Source organism: Passer domesticus, chromosome 2, assembly GCF_036417665.1.
Source record: "Passer domesticus isolate bPasDom1 chromosome 2, bPasDom1.hap1, whole genome shotgun sequence".
NCBI classification, from domain to species: domain Eukaryota; kingdom Metazoa; phylum Chordata; class Aves; order Passeriformes; family Passeridae; genus Passer; species Passer domesticus.
In genome coordinates this window covers 103,270,423-103,289,492 of record NC_087475.1, presented here as the reverse complement: position 1 = coordinate 103,289,492, position 19,070 = coordinate 103,270,423, and the positions used below count along the sequence as shown (strand labels likewise).

The 19,070-nt window shown below is 42.9% G+C and overlaps 1 protein-coding gene and 2 long non-coding RNA genes across 5 annotated transcripts in view; all 3 read left to right on the top strand.

Annotated features, from left to right (window-relative positions):
• The window catches only part of LSAMP (limbic system associated membrane protein), a 299,711-nt gene that overhangs the window by 30,194 nt on the left and 250,447 nt on the right, over positions 1 to 19,070 (top strand). The gene's annotated exons all lie outside the window — the stretch shown is intronic.
• Positions 1 to 19,070, top strand: part of LOC135295583 (uncharacterized) — a 50,444-nt gene that overhangs the window by 19,480 nt on the left and 11,894 nt on the right. The gene's annotated exons all lie outside the window — the stretch shown is intronic.
• Positions 1,890 to 10,076, top strand: LOC135295582 (uncharacterized). Its single transcript, XR_010357704.1, has 3 exons — positions 1,890 to 1,975; positions 8,993 to 9,065; positions 9,512 to 10,076. It is a non-coding gene; the product is annotated as an uncharacterized LOC135295582 (long non-coding RNA).

The following is a 19,070-nucleotide window of genomic DNA, read 5'->3' as shown; positions in this document are numbered from 1 at the left end:
TACTAAAACTGCCCCTTTTCCTCTGCCACACGGAACACATTGCCATTCTGTTTGCATTGCTTTGCCAGATTCCCTTTGAATTTCCTTGTCCTTCCCTTCATGATTTTAAACATGTTTCTAATCTAGCTTTCACATCCCCTCCGATTCTCTACCTTTCTGTAGAGAAAACTGCATTGTCCCATTCGTCTCCCACATGTATTTTTCAGATATGTCTAGCTACACAACCCCTTCTGAGGCTGTTCTTTCTCTGTATTGTCTCTTTCTCTTTCTTTTCTAACTCTGTAAAGTGTTTACTTTCTCCTTTGCTCTCTCAGTGTCAAATGAGTGAACCTTCCTGTCTTCTTTGCTCTGTAGCTTACGTCATCCATTTCTTTCAGCATTGAAGCATACTAGCTTTGTGCTCAGGTTTGCAGGGCTGGACTTGGTGACTTATACACCCACTCAGCTGTCCTATAATCCAGCCATCCCTGCAGAAATTTTAGCTCTTGTCATCTTAGAAGCCCATCTTGCACACAGCAATGTGCCTTGTTTTGACGAGTAGCCTCAGAAAGAAGGTGGGGGATCTGGGTGGGAGGAGACCCACCTGGGTCTAGGTGGGGTATCCATGTTGGATATGGATGGATTAGAGAGACTTAATCAGTTGTGTAATAGCACTAAGAGGATGGCTGTATCTTCCCAAGCATGACTCGACTGAAGTTTATTTTAGATGTAGGTGGACAGGTGATGTGACCTAAGAGGAAAAGGAGGAGACAGATTCCTCTCTCATGCCTCCTTTATTTTCTTTTTATTATTTTTGGTTTTGTCTAATCCTTGTTGTCAGAAACACAGTACAGAACTTGCCTACTGCGGCAGAAACAATCCTCTTGACCTGACCTTCCTCTGTGGCTCCTCTGGAGTATTTTTGCAGCACTTTCTCTGTTACGCATCCTTGCTTACTGGTAGAAGTGATCAAAATGTGGGGTGAGAAGTAGCAGCTGGGGAAGCAGGGATGAAAGAGAGTCATCAGCAAGTGTGACAGTAGGGTCTTGGGAGTGACGGACATGGAAACATCCCTCTCAGTGTGGGGCTTGAGAAGGACCTAGAGGGGAGGAAGAGACCCTTTTGCTATCAGGGAATGATGATGCTTCTGGTCAGGGAGTGACCTATTCCCTGTGCCAGCCTCCATTAGCAATACAGATTCTGGAGGAAGATTAACGACTGCCTGTGGTGCAGAGCCACCGCTTTCCTCTCCCTAACCTGGACAGATTAATGAGGTGCTCCCTCTATGCAGCATATGGCCATGTGCTTGTGCATTTCAGCACGGGACCAGGTCAGCTGCCTAGCTGGAGTTAAAGAGGTTTGGATCTCTGCTGGGTGATCAGGGGAGGGGAGGAAGGGCTGCTGCTAGTTGGAGTGGGGCTATTAAAAGCCAATACTCTAATGAACCAGCAATGGCACCTAATCAATGTGTGAAAAATGGGTAATTCTTGCTAATGCTCTGCTAATGTTCTCATAATGATCTGTCAGGGAACTCTGGCTAATTATTGTCATGGAAATTTGGCACAAGTTTGCCCAGGAAAATGTGGCCTGGTGAATAGAAGCATGTATTGCTTCCCATGTCCCAGAGAGCACTCTGCTGCTCTCTCCACATCTTCCTGCTTTTCTTCTGCTCTCCTTTTTCTGGTCACTCTTTTAATTAGGCAAGTAGTTGATTGATTAGCTAATGTTTGTACAACACTTTCAACATGCAAAGTGCTAGTTCTGTCCTCTTTGTTATTTCTCCTTTGCATCTGTCTTTTTTTTTTTTTTCTGATGTGTCTGAGGACCAGGTGAGGTGTGTTCTGTGATGTAAAAGAACACTAAAGAGGTCATAGTTGAGAATCCACATTACAGCTACACCCCACATTCTTTATCCTTGACACAATTCCATGGCACATGCTTTCCTCTGTCCCTGATTTTGATCTGATACCCCGTTGCAATCTACCACCACTGCTTGGTGTGTGTAAATCCACTCTGCATTAATTTGTACTTCTCGGTGTATAATTCAGGCCTAACGTGCTGCAGACAGCATGGAGCCTTTGCCAGGGTTCCTGTAAATCATGTGGATGTACATCAGTCTCCAAATCCCCTGCAGTTAATGGGTGATGTTGGACTGTTGATCCTGTTTTACTTGCCCATGGGTTGTTGACTTTAGGCCGTGTTCTTCCTTAACATAATGGGATGAAGCTTAGAGAGAGGAAAGAACACAGTGTGCTCTGCTCATCCCTCTTGCCTTTGAAAGTCATGTCTTTTCCCTGCTGTGCTAAATCAGGAATACTGGTGACTTACATTTAAGCTCTTTCTACATAAGCTTGCAGCTAGCTGGAAAGGAAGTGTGTGGGAGGGCAAGTGGAGAGCGACCTATTTGCACATTAGTGAATGATACACCCCATTGTATTATGTAAAGACTCGGTTTTGCATGTGTTTACATGGCTTTTCAAAAGGGGAAACCCAGTCACTGGCAACCCTCAGGAGAAACATATGGCTATAGAATGGCAGTACAGTTATAGAGAAGCCTTTCACTCATAGCTGACATTTCCATAGCACTCCTTAGTGTCATCCAGAAGGATCCCAAACCACTTAGCTTACTGCTGAAACACAGCCAACTCCAAAGTGGAACAAAGTCACCATTCTTGTAGTGGAATTCCTGTACAGTGAATGTTTAGGATAGAGTTTGAAAATCCTTTCTGTAGCAGGGCACCCTGGACCTCAGCTCAGCAGGCTAAGGCTGCAGCCAATACCGAGCTTAGGCAAGCATTGACAATGCTTGAGGACTTCTATGGGATGTCTTAAGGATTGAGCAGGGGCCTTGTCTACGTCCAGCCTGGAAAACACTACCTCCCACAACTGTATGCTCTCTTAAAAGGTTACACACAGTCAATTCTCAGCTTTTTCACCACTGGGAAAACCCAAAGCCTGCTTCTAATGAGGGCATAGAACAGTTCCTAGTACCACAGCTCTAGTTCTGAGTGATGGCATCACCAGTTATTTTCATTTGTTCCCACAACCACTTTTCTATCCCCTAGAGACTTGGAGAAGGTGTCACTATGGCTTAGCATTAACAGCTATGGCTTGTTTTCCTCTTCTCTGACCCAGCCTGGCTCTTGAGAATGACTTGCTTGATCTTTAGCCTTCTTCATGTTTACTTGCTATATCACTTTTGTATAAAGTGTAGATGCTTTTCTACTTTGGAAACAAATGCAGAATATAAATCTACTGAGATTTGGATAAATCCTGCCTGAATGTACCATGGCAATAGTCATCATGTCTGTTTCTTAGAGGCATTCCTCCTGTAAGTGACCCAGAGGTGACTCACATTTATTTTGGTATCACTCAGCTGAAGTTTGTGACTCTGGCCCATAGCCACATTTTGTCCTTTTTTTTTTTTTCAGGTAAGAGTCATTGCAAAAGATGGAGATACTGCTTTTGTTTCACCACTCTGAATCCCTCTGTGTTTTGTTCTAACGCTTTTAGAGCTTGTTTGCCTACTGAACTGTGTTCCCTTCCATGTTTCCAGTGAAAGAAAATAAGTACCCATTTTCCTACTGTGTGAGTGGCTCAAATAACAATATGAAAAAAGAAACCACAACAAACAGAAAAGTACTCTGGTACAAGATTAGACTGCTTAGATTTAGTCCTGAAATGCATAAGCCAGAGGGCATAGCTATATGTCTCATCTCTTTACTGATCAGTCTCCTATTTTCCCATCTTATGCTCCCTCCTGTACCCATTCAGACACACAGGCAAGCATGGGCATCAGCACAGCTTTCCCCTCAGAAATCAGTTTCCAGTTACAGGCCTTGCAGGCACTCATTTGCATGGGAGATTATAAAGTCACTTCACCCTGCTGCTCACCCCCTCCCATCATTTACCTGCTCCTATGTTTGTGTACACATTTGATGTGCTGCTTCCTTTACTTGTGTGTCTCCTAACAGGGAGAGTTGGAATAGGCTAAACTCTCTGTCTTTGCAAAGAGACAGTAAAGGGCTATAATGGGCAGTTAACAGAATTGTAAATGTTCTGGAGAAGGTTTCACTGAGTAACCATAGTGCAAGAATCACTAACAGGCTCAGCATGAACTGGAGCTGCTTTTTACAGATGTGGGTTACAGTGTAGAACTTCTGCTCACAGGCCATAGCTACCAGTACCAGATTCTCAAGGTCTTTTAAGTGTTGCTGGAAGACAGGACCATGATAGTACATTTTCTTCTGGTGCCCTCAGAGATAAGTGTTAGGATAGCTGCAGGCTGGCTCATCAGGCTGGAGAGAGCAGGGTTTATCCTCTCCTCTGTTTTCACACTTGGTTTTCCCCAAGCTGGATAAATGGATGTGTTTTATGAGCAAGGCATCATTCTGGGGTTCAGGGTCAGTACTAGGATGCTGCTTAGCGTTTTCCATTTCATTGCCTTGTTTGCAAATTAGTTTCCAGCCTGTAAAATAAGAATTATAATATCAATTAATGTCTGAAATTCTTCTATGAATGACACATCTGATCCATGTCCTTTATTGCAATGCTTTATTAGCCACCAGAGAATATACACAGGTGCCCCTTTTCCATATGCACATACACAGAAAGCCAAGATATATTATTTCAACTTATTAGTGTTTTTCAAGTGCTTTGTAACCTCTTCCTTCTTTAAAGAGTTTCTATTTTCTAAAATCTTTCCCACCTCAAAGATTCTTCAGGACTCTAAACATTTGCATTGTCTGTGTGTGCTTTTCTTGCTCTTATTTTTAAGAAAAGCTTCAGAGCTGACCAGCCACAGTATTTCAGCTGAAAGTATGACTTGATGTATGCAGTGGCATTAATACTTTTCTCAGTGGGTGACATTCACCCACCCCTGAGAGAAATGACTCACACAAGATCTAGGCATCACTTAAATCCAACGTAAACTGTATTTTGTTGGCTTAGATGTGATTTTGCTGGAGCTTTGGCCTTGCACTGAGTCCCTACACAGGAGTGATTTTTCACCAAGTATTATTTTTACATCTTAATGTTCCATTTACTTTTTGGCCTGCTATTGAAGTACCTCAGAGAAAAGTTGTTATTGATCTCCCTACAGTAAGTATAGGTTTCTTCTTGTCTGACCATACTTAATTTTATGACCCAGTAAGATACCTGAGGAGTGTAGTTTATTTTTCCCAATACATATTGACTGTGTCAAGGCTGTACTCTTTCTGTGGTCTGTTGGGCTTCTGTGTATTGCCTTAGAACTCTGAGAATTCTCTGACCTTCATAGTCAAGATCTGATGATTTTGTATTATCAGTAGATGCTAGTCTCTCACAATTTCATTCCCCTTCTCAGTGCATTAGCTGATGTACTGTTCATGCAGGTCACAGCAAACTCCTCAATAGCACTTCTGGTGTTAGGTTTTCACCATATTAAGAGAAGATCCATTATTCTTTCATTTCTGCTTTTTCTCTTGTAGAGACTTGTTCTCCGTGAAAAGACTTTACATTTCCAACCCAGGAGTCTTTTGATTTTGTAACAGGTTTTTTATTAAATACTTGGTCAAAGACTTCTCAAAAAGCAATTTATAAAAATATCCGTGTGTTCCCATCTTTTGCTGAAGGATATACCTTAGAAATGAAAACCATACAGAAAAGAATGAAAAGAAACCAGTCGTATGCAGAAATGTTAAAGATGAGTTGGAGCATAAATACCTCTAACAACCCCTGTGGCAAAGACTGCAAAACCAAAGCAGGACAACCCTGGCAGCTCTTCTGCAATGCCCTTAGCTGAGCCTCACATACTCCAGCTGACCCACTGACTTTCCTGTTGCCGAATAAGGGCCATAATAATGAGCATCTCTGCAGCAAAGGACAAGGAGAATTATTATCAGTTCCTGGTTTACAGTAATGCCAGACCTCAAGGCTTGTTGTCACAGTGATGTTTTAGCATACGGCAGATTTCAAACTGCATGTTATTTGTGATCAAGCTTGGCAAAACTATGAGCATGGGGGCAAGTTTGCCTTCCTTTGTTCCTTCAAGAAACATTTTTTATTTCTTCTCCTTTAGTGTCACATGATTAAGCAGGCCTCCCTTCAGGTGAAGGTGAAATCCCAGGGCAGCTGACACTGGTACGCCTGTGAAGGACACCCGCTAAAGTGCTGTCGGGATGGTTTTGTTTTCATTCTATTTATTATTGTCCTTGAGGGCTCCAGAAGAACAAAATGTATTTTCCAAAGTCATGCATGAGCCTGAGTAGCAGCTCTGAGCAGGATGTAGCCAGATACTGTACATCAGTTAGAACAGATGGAGACAAGGGAGTTTTTGGGGATGTGGAATGAGGCAGCCCTCTGGCTTGCATTTCTCTTGTGCTCTATTCCACCCTCATCATCTTTGTATCATCCATGCACTACAGTCTTGGTAGAAACCTGGAAATACATCTTTCTGGAGAAGAGATTTCCAGAATGAGATGAAAAGCCATCTCCCTTTTCGCTTTCGCATTCCTCCTCATCTGCCCTGTCTCCCTCAAACACACACTCGCATGGATGTATGCACACAGGCACAAATTGCAGGCACACACTCCTCTCCTTTCAGTAGTTGTCCCTTCAAATCAAGTGTTAATATCTATGTGGAAAGCTCTTGGCACAGCAGAGGAACACAGATCCTGTCTGTAGCAATACCTTACAGGTATTTCTGTGAAGGAAGCCACAAAGACAAGCCTCTGAGTAACAGTGAGTGAAACTGAGAGAAAGCTGTCTTGTTATATATAATTGAATCCCTCAGCACCCTTAAGTGACACCTTTCTTGCTTACACATACAGGAAATATACTGCACAAATGCTATTAAGCTGGAGCTAAACTAATTTAGCTGGTGGAGTGGGTGGACAGAATCCTTCTTCCTATAAGAAATTGTGTATCACTGATTGCCTGATAAATTTGTACTAAACCTCCACTTTTTAAATAGAATGCAAGGATTGACAAAATGTCCAGATTCACAGCTGGAGCAGAAAGGGACAGCTGTTCCACAACAGACAATTACCTTACAGTGGAGAAGCATTTACACAACTACTTCCCTGTAACACTGCAGGAATGAGCTCCTGGCAGCACAGCACAATTATACTGCAGGAAGCTGCCGAGTACAAGCAGCTCTGAGGCATCATCTCTTGCAAAATTCTTGCAGGACCTTTAGTGATGAGAAGTGGTCAGGCCCTTGTGCTTAGCATTCATCCATAAAACTGACTGCTGTGTTTCTGCACCTGCTGGACAGCACATCGATCTTATTAGATCTAGTCCTTGCTTAAATCCATCAGGTTTCCATATGCAGTGGCAGACAGGCAAAACCTGAAATTTGTCATAAACATCAGTAAAGGCAGGCAGGTGGCTGGGGCTGGTGAGTGTTGCCATTATGGCTGCCGAGAGCTGTAAGAACGACCTGATGGGCTTTTGCCAGAAAGGCCAGTGATTGAATCCTGTTGTTGCATGCAGTGGGTTGACTCTTGTGAAAAGCAGGTGAATAAGATTCAATTCTTACTATCTCTCTGGCTAGCAGACTGCTGAGCACTGCTTATTCATGTATAGAAAATTAGTGATATTCTCATAGTTTGTGGTAACCTGCCTTAGGGACCTAGCTTTGAAAAGACTTGATGGGGAAATGGCTCTGGTGTTAAAAGCTGAAGGTTAGGTGATACCTCTGTCCATTAGTATGAATTCATTATTACATTATTTACTTCTTTTGGAACATTCTAAAGCCTTAACCTCAGTTGCTTATGGTTTATGTGCATGTTTGTCAATAGAGAGTAACCTGATACAATGCCAGTTAGTTCTTGGTTACCCTGACCGTGGATGTTGGCATCTTGCTGGTGGAACATTAACCACTCATCAGTGAGCTAGGATTTCTGCACTTTGGCCCTGAAGACCTCTTGATTTTCTTCCCCAAAGCAAGAAACTTGGGACAGCTGAACTATGTTGAGTAGAGAAACCAGCACCTCTAGATTGTTAAAACCTCCTCTTAGGCAGAATGATTTTCATCTTGAATTAGTGTCAGATGATCTATACTTAGAGAAGGAAGACATATTACATGGTGGGAAATCTCCAAAGGGCCTTTGCCCCATCTGTACTTTGCAAGGAAGTTGATGTGAGGCTGATGCTCTTGTACACTGGTTGTAGGGATCTCTTTTCTGGTAGTTGTTAGTGAGCTGTCTTAAGCAGATGTGTGGCCTTCATTGCCCTAGTATATGAGTACCTCTCAATCTTTTTAATGCATTGTCAGAGCACCTCAGGCGTGCAAGGAAGTAAAATTACTCTATTTCACAGATGGGGAACAGGGAAATTGATGGTTAAACCCTCAGAAGGGTAATAGGTACCAAAGCCTTGCCCAACTGCTTCTCTTGGCTCTTAAATCCTAGTCTACTTCTTCATTGATGCCCATTTCTACGTAGAAAAATATATATACATTTCCAGTGTTTACCAGCATTTATGACCATGTACTTGCACTTATATTTCTGTCCAAGCCCAGAGGAATCCCAGTCCTATTAAAACTGAGCCGCTCAGTGTTACAGTAGTATCTGGGGTCAAAGGTGGTAGTGTGTTGATCAACAGGCTGTGCATAGTCCTTCCTTTCTCTGGCCCAGTTAATTTTGTATTATGTGTGTATGGCAGCTTCAACAAGAAGAGCCTAGTATCTTGTGAACACTCGTGAATATTATGGGCATTCCTCTGGGAAGTAGGAAAGGATTAACTTAACCTTCTCAGACAGCAGACAGAATTATATCTACCTCCTTGATGAGTTTCAGCTGTTGGGCTGTAATATGAAAAGGAGGTTGTTAGCAATCACTTCTTTCTTCATTCTTTTTGCTGTTTTTTTCTTTTTTTTTTTTTAACTATAGTTGTTCCAGAAGAGAGCAGATTTATTTTCCTATTTAGTTAAAGAGACAGTCAGCATTTGCCAGGTTGATACAGTCAATATTCCTCTTTATGTAACTCATTCCATTTCCTTCATTAAGACCTCTGTGGCATCTTCTCCCAGATATATAATGCAGTTACTACTGCAGAGCCCCTTCAGAAGAGATCATGTGCAGGGACTGACTCTGCTCAGACAGGTAAGTCAGCAGATAGAAAGAGTAGGTTCACAGTTTAGGAGGCTCTGGGAAAAGTGGTGAAGCAATTTGCAATTTTAATGGTTGACAGTTGGGGCAGATCAGTGACAGGGACACTACAGCAAAGCTTCTACACCAGCTGATTATCATTCTGTCCACTCTATCTCCTTGGTTCCCTCAACATCAGAGAACTCAAAAAGGTGTAGAGAAGAAGGCAGAAAATTTGATGTGAGAGTCTGAGCTAATGGAACTGGCTAAAAATAAAACTGAGGTCTTTATAGACTATGAAGAAGATGACAAAGAAGGAGAAGTTGTTGAGAAGAGATTTAATTGAGTGTAAAATCCTAAATTGTGTAGATAATGCCAAGGCCTGTTACTGTTCACAGGCTGGCTCATGGAGAGTACAGGCAGCTGCAAAGCAAATGAGTTCAGCTCAGCTTATCTTTCAGGGCTTATTCACACAAAACTTCAGGTGCCTGGGACAGAGACAAGCACGAGGAAGGAGCTTCAGTTCAGCAGGGGCAAAAGGACTTCTCAAGGGAACAGAGAACCATGAATGTCTGGACTGGATAGCTGAGGAGATGGGTGGTGTAGCATCAAGCAAATTACTTGTTTACAAGCAAGGAGCATTCTGGCCTATACCTGTGGAAGGTATAGCTCAGGTAGGATTATCTGTGTTGTTTCAAGCTCAGTAGAGCTGCAGAGGTCCTTGCCACAGCTCTAGTTATAGTGCTGCATTATCCACACTGTGACTTGTACCACCTAAAGAAAGTGGTATTTTCAGAGTAGAAAACCTGATTTGCCCAATGCTCCTGAAGAACCAAGGAAGGAGCTGCCCTCTGTTCACTGAAACTTGGTGAAACAGGCATGGGACCAAATCTGAATGGCCAGAAAATTTGCTTGAAAACTGCAGGATGCAGAAGTTGTATGCAAGGCACTTATAAAATTTGTTCCCCTTTCTGGTGCTGCATTCACCATAGCTCTCTGACGGATGTCCAAAAGCAGGATGGAAATGAGTATGTTAACCCTCTATGCACGGAACCCTCTGATAGAAAACTACCAACCTGCTCTCACTTTTGCCCTATTAACTTCATAACAGTGAGGACTTGGCTACCAGGAAGACAAGATCTGTGATACAGGGGTGGGGCAGCCAGCTACCACTCCAGTCTCACACCTGGATCTCTCATAACTTTGGATGTACTGTCTTTGCATGTTTCTTCCTCTGTACTTTGATCTCAAAGGAGGAGCACTCCAAACTTTGGGGTTAAAAAACCTGAAACTTCAAGACAGGTTGAGTTTTATTCTATTATATCATCCAACCTGCATTTGTGGTTTGGCTGGTGTTGGAATTTGGGACAGGTCTCAGTCTGCTGTGTCATATGGGCAGGGAAGGAAAAGGGGGAATAGAAGTAAGGGAGAGCAGTGCAGTGTCAGTATTACACTGGAGTTTATTGGGTGTTTTAATTGAAGCCTGAGCATGGCGAGTATGTTCTTAGAAAGGGGTCTGCATCTTCTTTAACTTTCCATTGCCTATGTTTGCAGAAAGAAACTTGGAAGTATCACCCAAAATAACTGAAATTCTTAGAAACCTTTGTTTCTTTCTCCTCCTTCTTCCCACCTTCTGCAATTATATTTTTGGTAGTTTAAGCTGGCAGTATTGCTGATAACATTTTTAACATGGTCCTCGCTCTGAAGGTTGCACTAAATAAGGGAAATATTATTAAAACCAGAGTAGCGCTTCAAAGGGAAGAATTTCAGTACTAGCAGTGAGAATGAGGAGGGGAGAGGGCTATATGGGGATTCCAAGTAAGGAGGGAACATATTAAGTAAGTGAGATCTGTGAAATTAGTGCAGTGCCATCTCTTTGCAGTGATTAGAACAGAATTAGTTTTGCAAGGGGAGAATAGAGCTGGTTTCCAATATCACTGGAAAATTATTTCCAAAAATGTGCTGCAGTGTGTGAGGATTTACTGAATTCTTCATTTAAAAATTAATAAGAATTTAGCTAATGAGAAATGTAGACATACAAACAAAACTATCCTCAAATGCTGTTTAGCTTTTCCATATCTCCTGAGAATTAGCTTCTGCTTTCAGTTTGATTTTACCTGCTATTGCTCTAAGCTAAACTTTTCATTTATATGAGAAGAACTGGAGTCAGGAGGATTATGAGCCCCTCTGCTTTTGATTTTTAATAAAAAGAGAACATTTACTTCTGAACAGTAGCAGTGAGAAAGGGAATTAAATCTGAGGAGAGCAGACTGACCTTTGGGAGTGCAGGCGTGTTCACACGCAGAGATTCCCTTGGTGTCTCTCTGTTGCCTGCTCCTTTTGCTGATACCTGCACTGCCCCATGTGCATGCAAAGGTGCATTTTACATGCTTGTATTGCTGTAAGCTCTCACATTTGTGATTTCTCCGAAATGATCCTCGATGAAGATGCCCAAGTTCCTGTTGCACTATTTTTTCTTCCCACCATGTTACGTGCACAAACCTTCACCTCCTTTTCTTACAGTAAATATTCTCCTAATACCATCCGTAGGGTTGTGCTCACCTTTTCAGAAGAAAGAACAGGATCTGCAAAAGTGTTTAAGATATTGAAAGGCAGAATATATCTGAGTTCTGCCTTTTTGCTTCCTGCTTTGTTAGTGTGCATTTTCAGACTTTCATTTGAAACCACAACAGCTAGAAACTTAATGTTGGTACTTGAATGAAAAGCTTGGAAGGTTTCTGGTTGATCATCCAACTTTAGAAGCTGGGACTTTTGGGAAAAGTGCTACGCATGTAGTCACAGAGCACTGATAAAATTGCTGAATAGGCAATATCAGTGGAAATCAAGATTACAGGAGAGGTAATAACACAGACATCGTTTTCTAATGCTGCTCAGGGCAGGGCTTCCTGAGTAGGAAGAGGGAAACAACCTTTCCCTTTTCACTGAATATTTGTGCTCCTGAGACAGCTATCAATGTGCCAGGGTAGTAAGGCAGTAATGGAGGATAGTAAGGCAGTAATGGAGGATTTCCCAAGAAAGAATAATACTGGCAGGGTTGAAGGAGCAGATGTACATTATTTGTATTGGCAGAAGCTGAAAAACAGCCCAGCCCCAGCCCCACACTTAGAGAAGCACACTTATAATTAAAACCCAACAGATTTATTGCCTTGACTCATTCTGGTATTTATCAAATTATAGCTGGGTGGCACAGAACTATATGGCATGATTTACAGTGGTGGTGTGGAAAGGCACGGCAGTGATTCCCTCCCAGGAGAACAGAGGGAGTTTTGTTTCTATTGTGAGAGGACCAGACATGGTGGGAGAACCTGGGTAATTAAGTGCTTTGTCAAAGCCAACCTCTTCCCTCCTCTGTGTGTGTTTGCACAGATCTAATCACTCTCATCACATGAGACACTCTAATCATTCTGACATTACGTATGGGGGAGCAGACATCTAAAGAGCAGGAGCTGCTTTCTTCACCAACACCATCGTGATTGTCTAGCTGTGTTTTTTTAACCCCCTGACGAAACAAAGCACACAGGAAATTGAGACTGGGGATAATGGATGCAGAAACAGGTTATAGATGTTGGCATCAACTAGGAAACAGGTTTCCCCAAACTTTATATCTCTTGCGTTCATTTAAGAAAATCAATTTTAGTTTGCATGCAGTGATCAGTAGTATATAATTTTTGCATTTGGAGAACAACAGGGGAGACCCAATGAAGGCAATATAAGACCAGTAAATTGCAGACCCAGCAAAGAGACTGTGTTAGTCTCATCATGGATGCAGCACTTGCCTCAAATTGTAATGGCACAGAGTGAGTTCAAATCCCACCGGGTGTTCTGTTTTTATTAGAAATACTTCATATCTCTTATCCTCAGTGTCAAATGGATCGCTATGCTTTCAACACTTAATTATCTTTATCATCCAAAAATACTCTGCCTCTAATGAAAATATTTAAACAGCTCTTCCAGGAGCAAAACATAATGCAAGACCCCGTTGCTCAGAATGGCCTCAATTCCCAAGGATGTCAGAGTGGGCATGGAAAGGACTGTTGCCTCACAGATGACATCCTGACACAGCACAACACTGGGATTTGTGGAAGCTGGCACAACTGGACAGGAACTGGGGAACGGGCTCCCTTTCCATGTAGCTCAGCTGCCACTAACACCCATTTTATGTAACTTCACCAGCTGGAGTAACCAAACACAACATTAGAGCCTTTATGCTCTGTTACTCTCAATGTATTTGTGGTGTTCCATGTATTTCCTGTTACAATTGAGCAGTAAGCAAGGCCTCCTACAACTAATCTAAGGCTTGCAGTTTCTTCTAGACTACAAGTGAAGTTTGTATTATCTGGTGAATAAGCTGTGTTCTTGCTTCCATTATAGCGAGGGCAAATTCTGCTGATGTTGCTCATGTTTTGCTGACGTTTCTACCCATTTATTTCCACCCCTGCAAAGTTTTCTTCCATACCAGTTTTGCATATCAAAAGCCGACTACATCGTGTCTATTATATACGGTGGGTGGAATGGAATTGTCAGAAGCATCTAAGTGGTTGAGGAGGTTTTGTCTATAGCGGAATCACATGTGTGACTGGAGCCTGGGTAGTCCTACCTGACCTAATTTGAACTTCAAAACTACAGATAGAAGTGAGATGTCAGCACAGAAGTTGTTGGCATGGGCTGTGAATGAGACTGTGGAGTGTCCAGAATGGTTAATTTTCTTTGAAGTCTGTGTCACTGTGCTTTAGTGCTGCTGTTGTCAGTGACCCCAGCTACTTTAATACCTTTGTGGCCATGTCAGATAAATTGTAGAGTTGTCTCCAATCTCAGTGTGTATGCACTGCTTGTATGGATACTTGACTGCTGCAAGGGAAGCAAGAAAATCTGGAGACTAAACATAGCAAGGTGCTTTATAATTATGGTCTTGTGGTATATTTGTACAGATGAGAGGGTTTCTTTACTGTGGTGAATGTGAGCTTTGATATTGCTAATGCTCAATAAGAGTTCATGCTTCACTTTCCAAATGGAAGCTTCCTCTCTTTGTTAAGAGCAGCACACATGGTAAAATGAATTATTTCTTATAACACAGAGTACAATAACTGCTGCCTCCATCCACTTCTGGGCATGGAGAATACCATGGATTCTGCTGCCTTGTCTTCAGAGCACTATTGTTTATTGTCACAAAATGCAGAGAAAAGGGCATTTCAAGAGCACTTTTTTTGAACTATTTCAGTCTTACCATTGTATTACTAATACTGTTTTGTTGTTTCTCTGTGGTGTGACTTTCATTTTTCTTGACAGCATTTATTTCCAGGGATTTCATTCTGCTTATTATATGATTATATTCCGATTCTCGGATAATGTACAAGCATTTTCATCAAGTCAAAACATAGAGGCATTTTTGATACCATTCTGCTTCTAACTGGGGATCAGAGTCACTCAAAATTTGTAAAAGCCACCTAATGAATCTGAGCAGTGTTTTAGCCCAGTGACAGACGGATGACTAAATACAGTCAGCTTATGCTTAGTTTTGCCTTTTTTTTTTTCTACAAGCATTAAACATGGCAGTAACAAAATTCTGCCAATCCTTGATGCTAGAAAAGACTGGTCAAAATGAGAATTAAACTTGGCAAAGTATCGATATTTAAATATTTTATTTCTGCAGTTTTGGAAACTTTCAGTATTCTCCAGAGTGATTTGCTAGAAATGATTTGGCAAATTTTGAAATGTTTCAACACTTTGTAGAGCATCATTGAGGTTTCTTGTCTGCCTGACATGAACTGGCAGAAAAGGCTATATTTACAGCTACCACTGAAAAATGCCAATTAAGTAGTGTACTACTAGTGGAATAATTAAAATGTTAGACAGCATACTCATTAAGTGTTCTCAACAGCTGGCCCAAGTGGTTGTGTTAGGTGTTTGAGCATTTTTTGTGCTTGTTCACAAGACTTTTTTTAAAAGATCTGTACTGTCATTGTGGAAAATCTGCTTTTGTCACTGGGGCAAGCATGCTCTCGGTGTGGCCTCTGTGTGTGAGGGGCATCCAGTTAGGCTGAGGACACTTCTGTAATTTCCTCTTGGTTTAGGTGTTTAGCCTAGTGAAAAGATAATAAACATTAATGCCAGCAGTGATAGCAAAGCCCTCTAACGAATCTTGTTGACAATCCTGCTTTTATTTGTAGCTAACAGTGAGGAATGTAGCTGTACTTTTACTTCTCAGGTTTGCCTTGGGAAGGATGGAATTTGCTGGGGAGTTGAATGGGTAGTGACATTTGTACCTATGGCTAAAACAGCAAGAGCCTGGAGTTGATCATCCCCTGCTACTCTGTGGAGTACCTGCAGTGCAGTGCCAGGCTATCTTTGGGCAGCCTCCTGTACCACTGTGCTGCAGCTTCTGGCACAGGGATGATAGATGTTCCACGCCAGCAATGAGATCCATATGGTCCATGTACCATAGAGCCTGAGCCAGACAGTTTTCTTGGGCTAGAAGCACTGAGCTTCTATGGCTGTCCAAACGCCAATAATTTCCCTCCCGTGGTCCTGTCCTTGCTCTGTTTCTATCTATGCAATTCCCTCACCGTGCTTCTCTCTTCCTCCTCCACAGGCTGCCCCACTGCTACCTACAGCCCAAAGTTTCTGCTGCGTCTTCATTTCCTCCCTGTAGATCAATTCAGCCTGTCCTGCCCAATTTGCACTGCTGACTGGCCTTGGCAGCCTCCGTCCTTGTCACTGCTTTGCTGAATTAAAAATTAAACCATGTCGGATGAGAGCAGCACAGAGGCTTTCTGCAGGTCATCAACAGAGTCTATTGACAGTTTCTCATCCTGCTACCTCAAATGCCAGCTAACAGCAGAGAAAACTGGGCCACTTCAGGCAATATCCTGCTAGGTCTTGTCCAGGTGTGACATCAGAAGTGTTTTGGGGGGATTTTTCCTAGCTGAAGGAGGACAGCAGAGCATAGGCAGATATCAGTGTGCCAAAATGATGAGTGTATGCACTCCTGAGTCCTTCTGAGCACCGGGTTTCTCAGATCTCACATGTTTTGGCTACTGCAATTTAAATTAGCTGAAAAACAGTCTTCAGTTTTGCTTCCTTGGAAGCAATTCCTACTGTTTTTCCGTAGCAGCTTGCTGCAGACAGGATGGTGCATGGCGAGTACTGGTTTTGGTGAAGATACTTGATTTCAGAGTTGCTGAGACTACAGAAATATTGCTAGACTTTCCACTGCTGGAACTCAGGGGCCACTTCAGAAATCTAGTTAAGGTAGGAAAGCATCTGGCTGATGGTGTAACAAAGGGTTGTAAAGCTGAGTCAGACTGGGAATCAGTTTTATAAAACAAAATGGTGACATGTTGGCATAAACTATTTCCTTAGTCCTCCCTTGTCACATCATACATATTTTACACAAGTCCTCCAGTGCTGCTCTGACAACCAAATCCCCTCCCCAGGAAAGAGGACCTGCAGGCCATGAGTCTCAGACAGGCTGGAACACTTGCATGCTCCTGCAAGTACCAAGCCTGCTGTCCTTCCTGTAGTGTGGGGACACTGAGTGACACTGGGGACCTGACTAGGAGAAACATCTCCCCATTAAGGTAGGAAACTTGCAATACAGGCATTGAATGTCCTCAGGTACACTGGCTTCTAAAAATGAAAGAAGGAGAGAAAAAGGGAGAAAGACCAGTTTGAGGAGATAAAGATGTTTTACATGATTTACAGTTTGACCTTCAGATGTTGTTACTAGTGCATCTGAGGAAAGATCAGGTACTTCTAGATGAACCAAGGATTTTCTTTTCCCTTATCAGAGGGTTAAATTAAATGCTGTTTCCCAGCTGCCCTTTTTCCTCGGGCCTGCTGGCTGATAAAAGGAACATCTGTGTTCTCAGCCAAGGAGACATCTAATCATCAAGGAGGAGGCAGTGGGATAGATGGTAGGGCAATAGAAAGAAGGTCCTGCTTGCCCTAGTGAGGAGGAGAGGGGCTATGTCCCAACCCTTTCTCCATGGCACAAGAGCACAGCCCAATAGCACAACTCAGGAGTCAGGCTAAGGTATGCTGTTCAGCCACTGCATTGCCCCCTTTCCTGGGCCTTGGGGGGAAGCTGCTTTGAAAAGATGCAAATCTTTCTCAGTGCCTTGTGGCACTGAAGAATGGGTAATGGGGAGGGTGCTGAGGTCAAGTTGAAAGATTGCCAGCTAAGGGACAGTGACAGCAGCCTGTGTGATGGTCTGTGTTCAAAGCAATACACCTTAGCATGGTTTTACTTCATCTCTAGGAGACCCGAGAGAAGTGCCTGATTCTGGGTTCTGTCTCTGTCCAATCTTTTTTTCGGCATTTTCTCCCAGCCAAAGCCACATGGGGAAATGATTAATCTGAGAGCCAGGCTGGGCTCTTAGCAGTGGTGCTACAGCCTACATAAGCTGTACTTAGGTGGAGCTTTCCTTCTGGCAAAACAGTTCCACTTCTAGAACTGTCCTGGCTCCTTCAGGAGAAAAAAGTAGTATGTTTATTTTAGTCAAGCAAGTGAAGAGTGCTCTCCTTGAGCAGCCCAGGGGAGAGATTTAATGTGTAGAAAACCCAGCATTCTTGCATAGTCACTTTTCTGAGTAGAGCTGCATTTTGAGGATGCAGAGCTTTGCTTGATGTGGAAGGAACTAAGCTTTCATGCTGCTGCCTCAGCATTTGTGCCATCCATTTGTGCCGAGCAGGTGTTTTTTTGTTTGTTTTTCTTTTTTTTTTTTCCCCCCCGAGTGCTCCATGAGATATTACTGACCAATTATATCGGGAGGTCCAGGAGGTCCATGAACTATTTTGATGTGTTGTCTCTCTGGTTTTGACACATATTCTGGGCTGATGACACATGGTCACTCTTGTCTGTCTCTGTCTTACTCTGTCACCACGGGATTTCAAATGTCGCCCTTGGATCTGACACTTTGGGGACTGGCCAGACTTTAAAAAAATCCTCCTGCCTTCAGATACCAGTGCAGGTAATAAAAGGGATTTATCAGCCTGCAGTTTTCTGTGCCTGTGGGAATGTGCAAGGTAAGTTCATACCTAGTTCTCATGAGACCTGCTTGCCTCTTTTTTCCTTTAAAATAACATGCAGCACAACTTTATTTTCTAGAGGATCTTTTTTTCTCCACAAACTGTACCTCAAGTACAGAGCAAAACATATTCACCAATTCACCACAGTGGGTAAATGAGTATATTAGAGCCTCCAGACAAAGAGACAAAAACAAAACAATAAGGAGAGGGGGCCATGAACAGCCTGGAGCTAGGGAGAGGATGAGGTCTGAGCTGAGTTGGGAAGCAGTAGATGTAGCTCTGCTGGCAGCAGGGCTGCTGTACACAGTGGGAGCTGAGGAGTCCCGGGCAAAAACATGTCATTCTGTAGAGGGAGAAAGAGAAGCTTGGTGTGAGGCAAGGGCAATAGAAGGTGACAGGGAACTCATCTGAAACAAATACAGGGGAGACTTAAAATCAGGGGATGGGTGGTTTTGAGAAGTACACGTTGTTAAGGAGTAGGGGTTGCTGGAACAGCTCGAGCTGCAGAACAGGACATAAGATTTCTGATAGGGAGAGACATAAGTAGACCCATACACATACATGTGAGGGAAAGTTTGAGAGGAAAAAAAGACATTTCCTCCCCCCAGCAGCAAGACACAAAAGCCTTGGAGCAACTGCCTTCTTTGGCTGAGCAGGAGTCAGTTTTGACCTGCTGTATTTCAGGTACCCTTAGGTGGGGACTGATCTAATGCTGTCCCCCACTGGGCCACTCATGCCAGGGTTTGCCATCAACACTCCCAGGCATGCAATGGTTCAGGGGGATTTGGGATTTCACAAACCAGGACACACATAGGTTTTGCAGACAGCCACTAGCCAGTTGTTTTCTTTTACCTCTCTTTGCTAAATTGGTGTGATCAAAACATACCCAGGACCTGGGAGTCTAAATAATGGCCTTGTGTTCCCTGTGTGGAGCTCAGTAATATTTACTGAGCCCGACGGCTTCATTCTCCT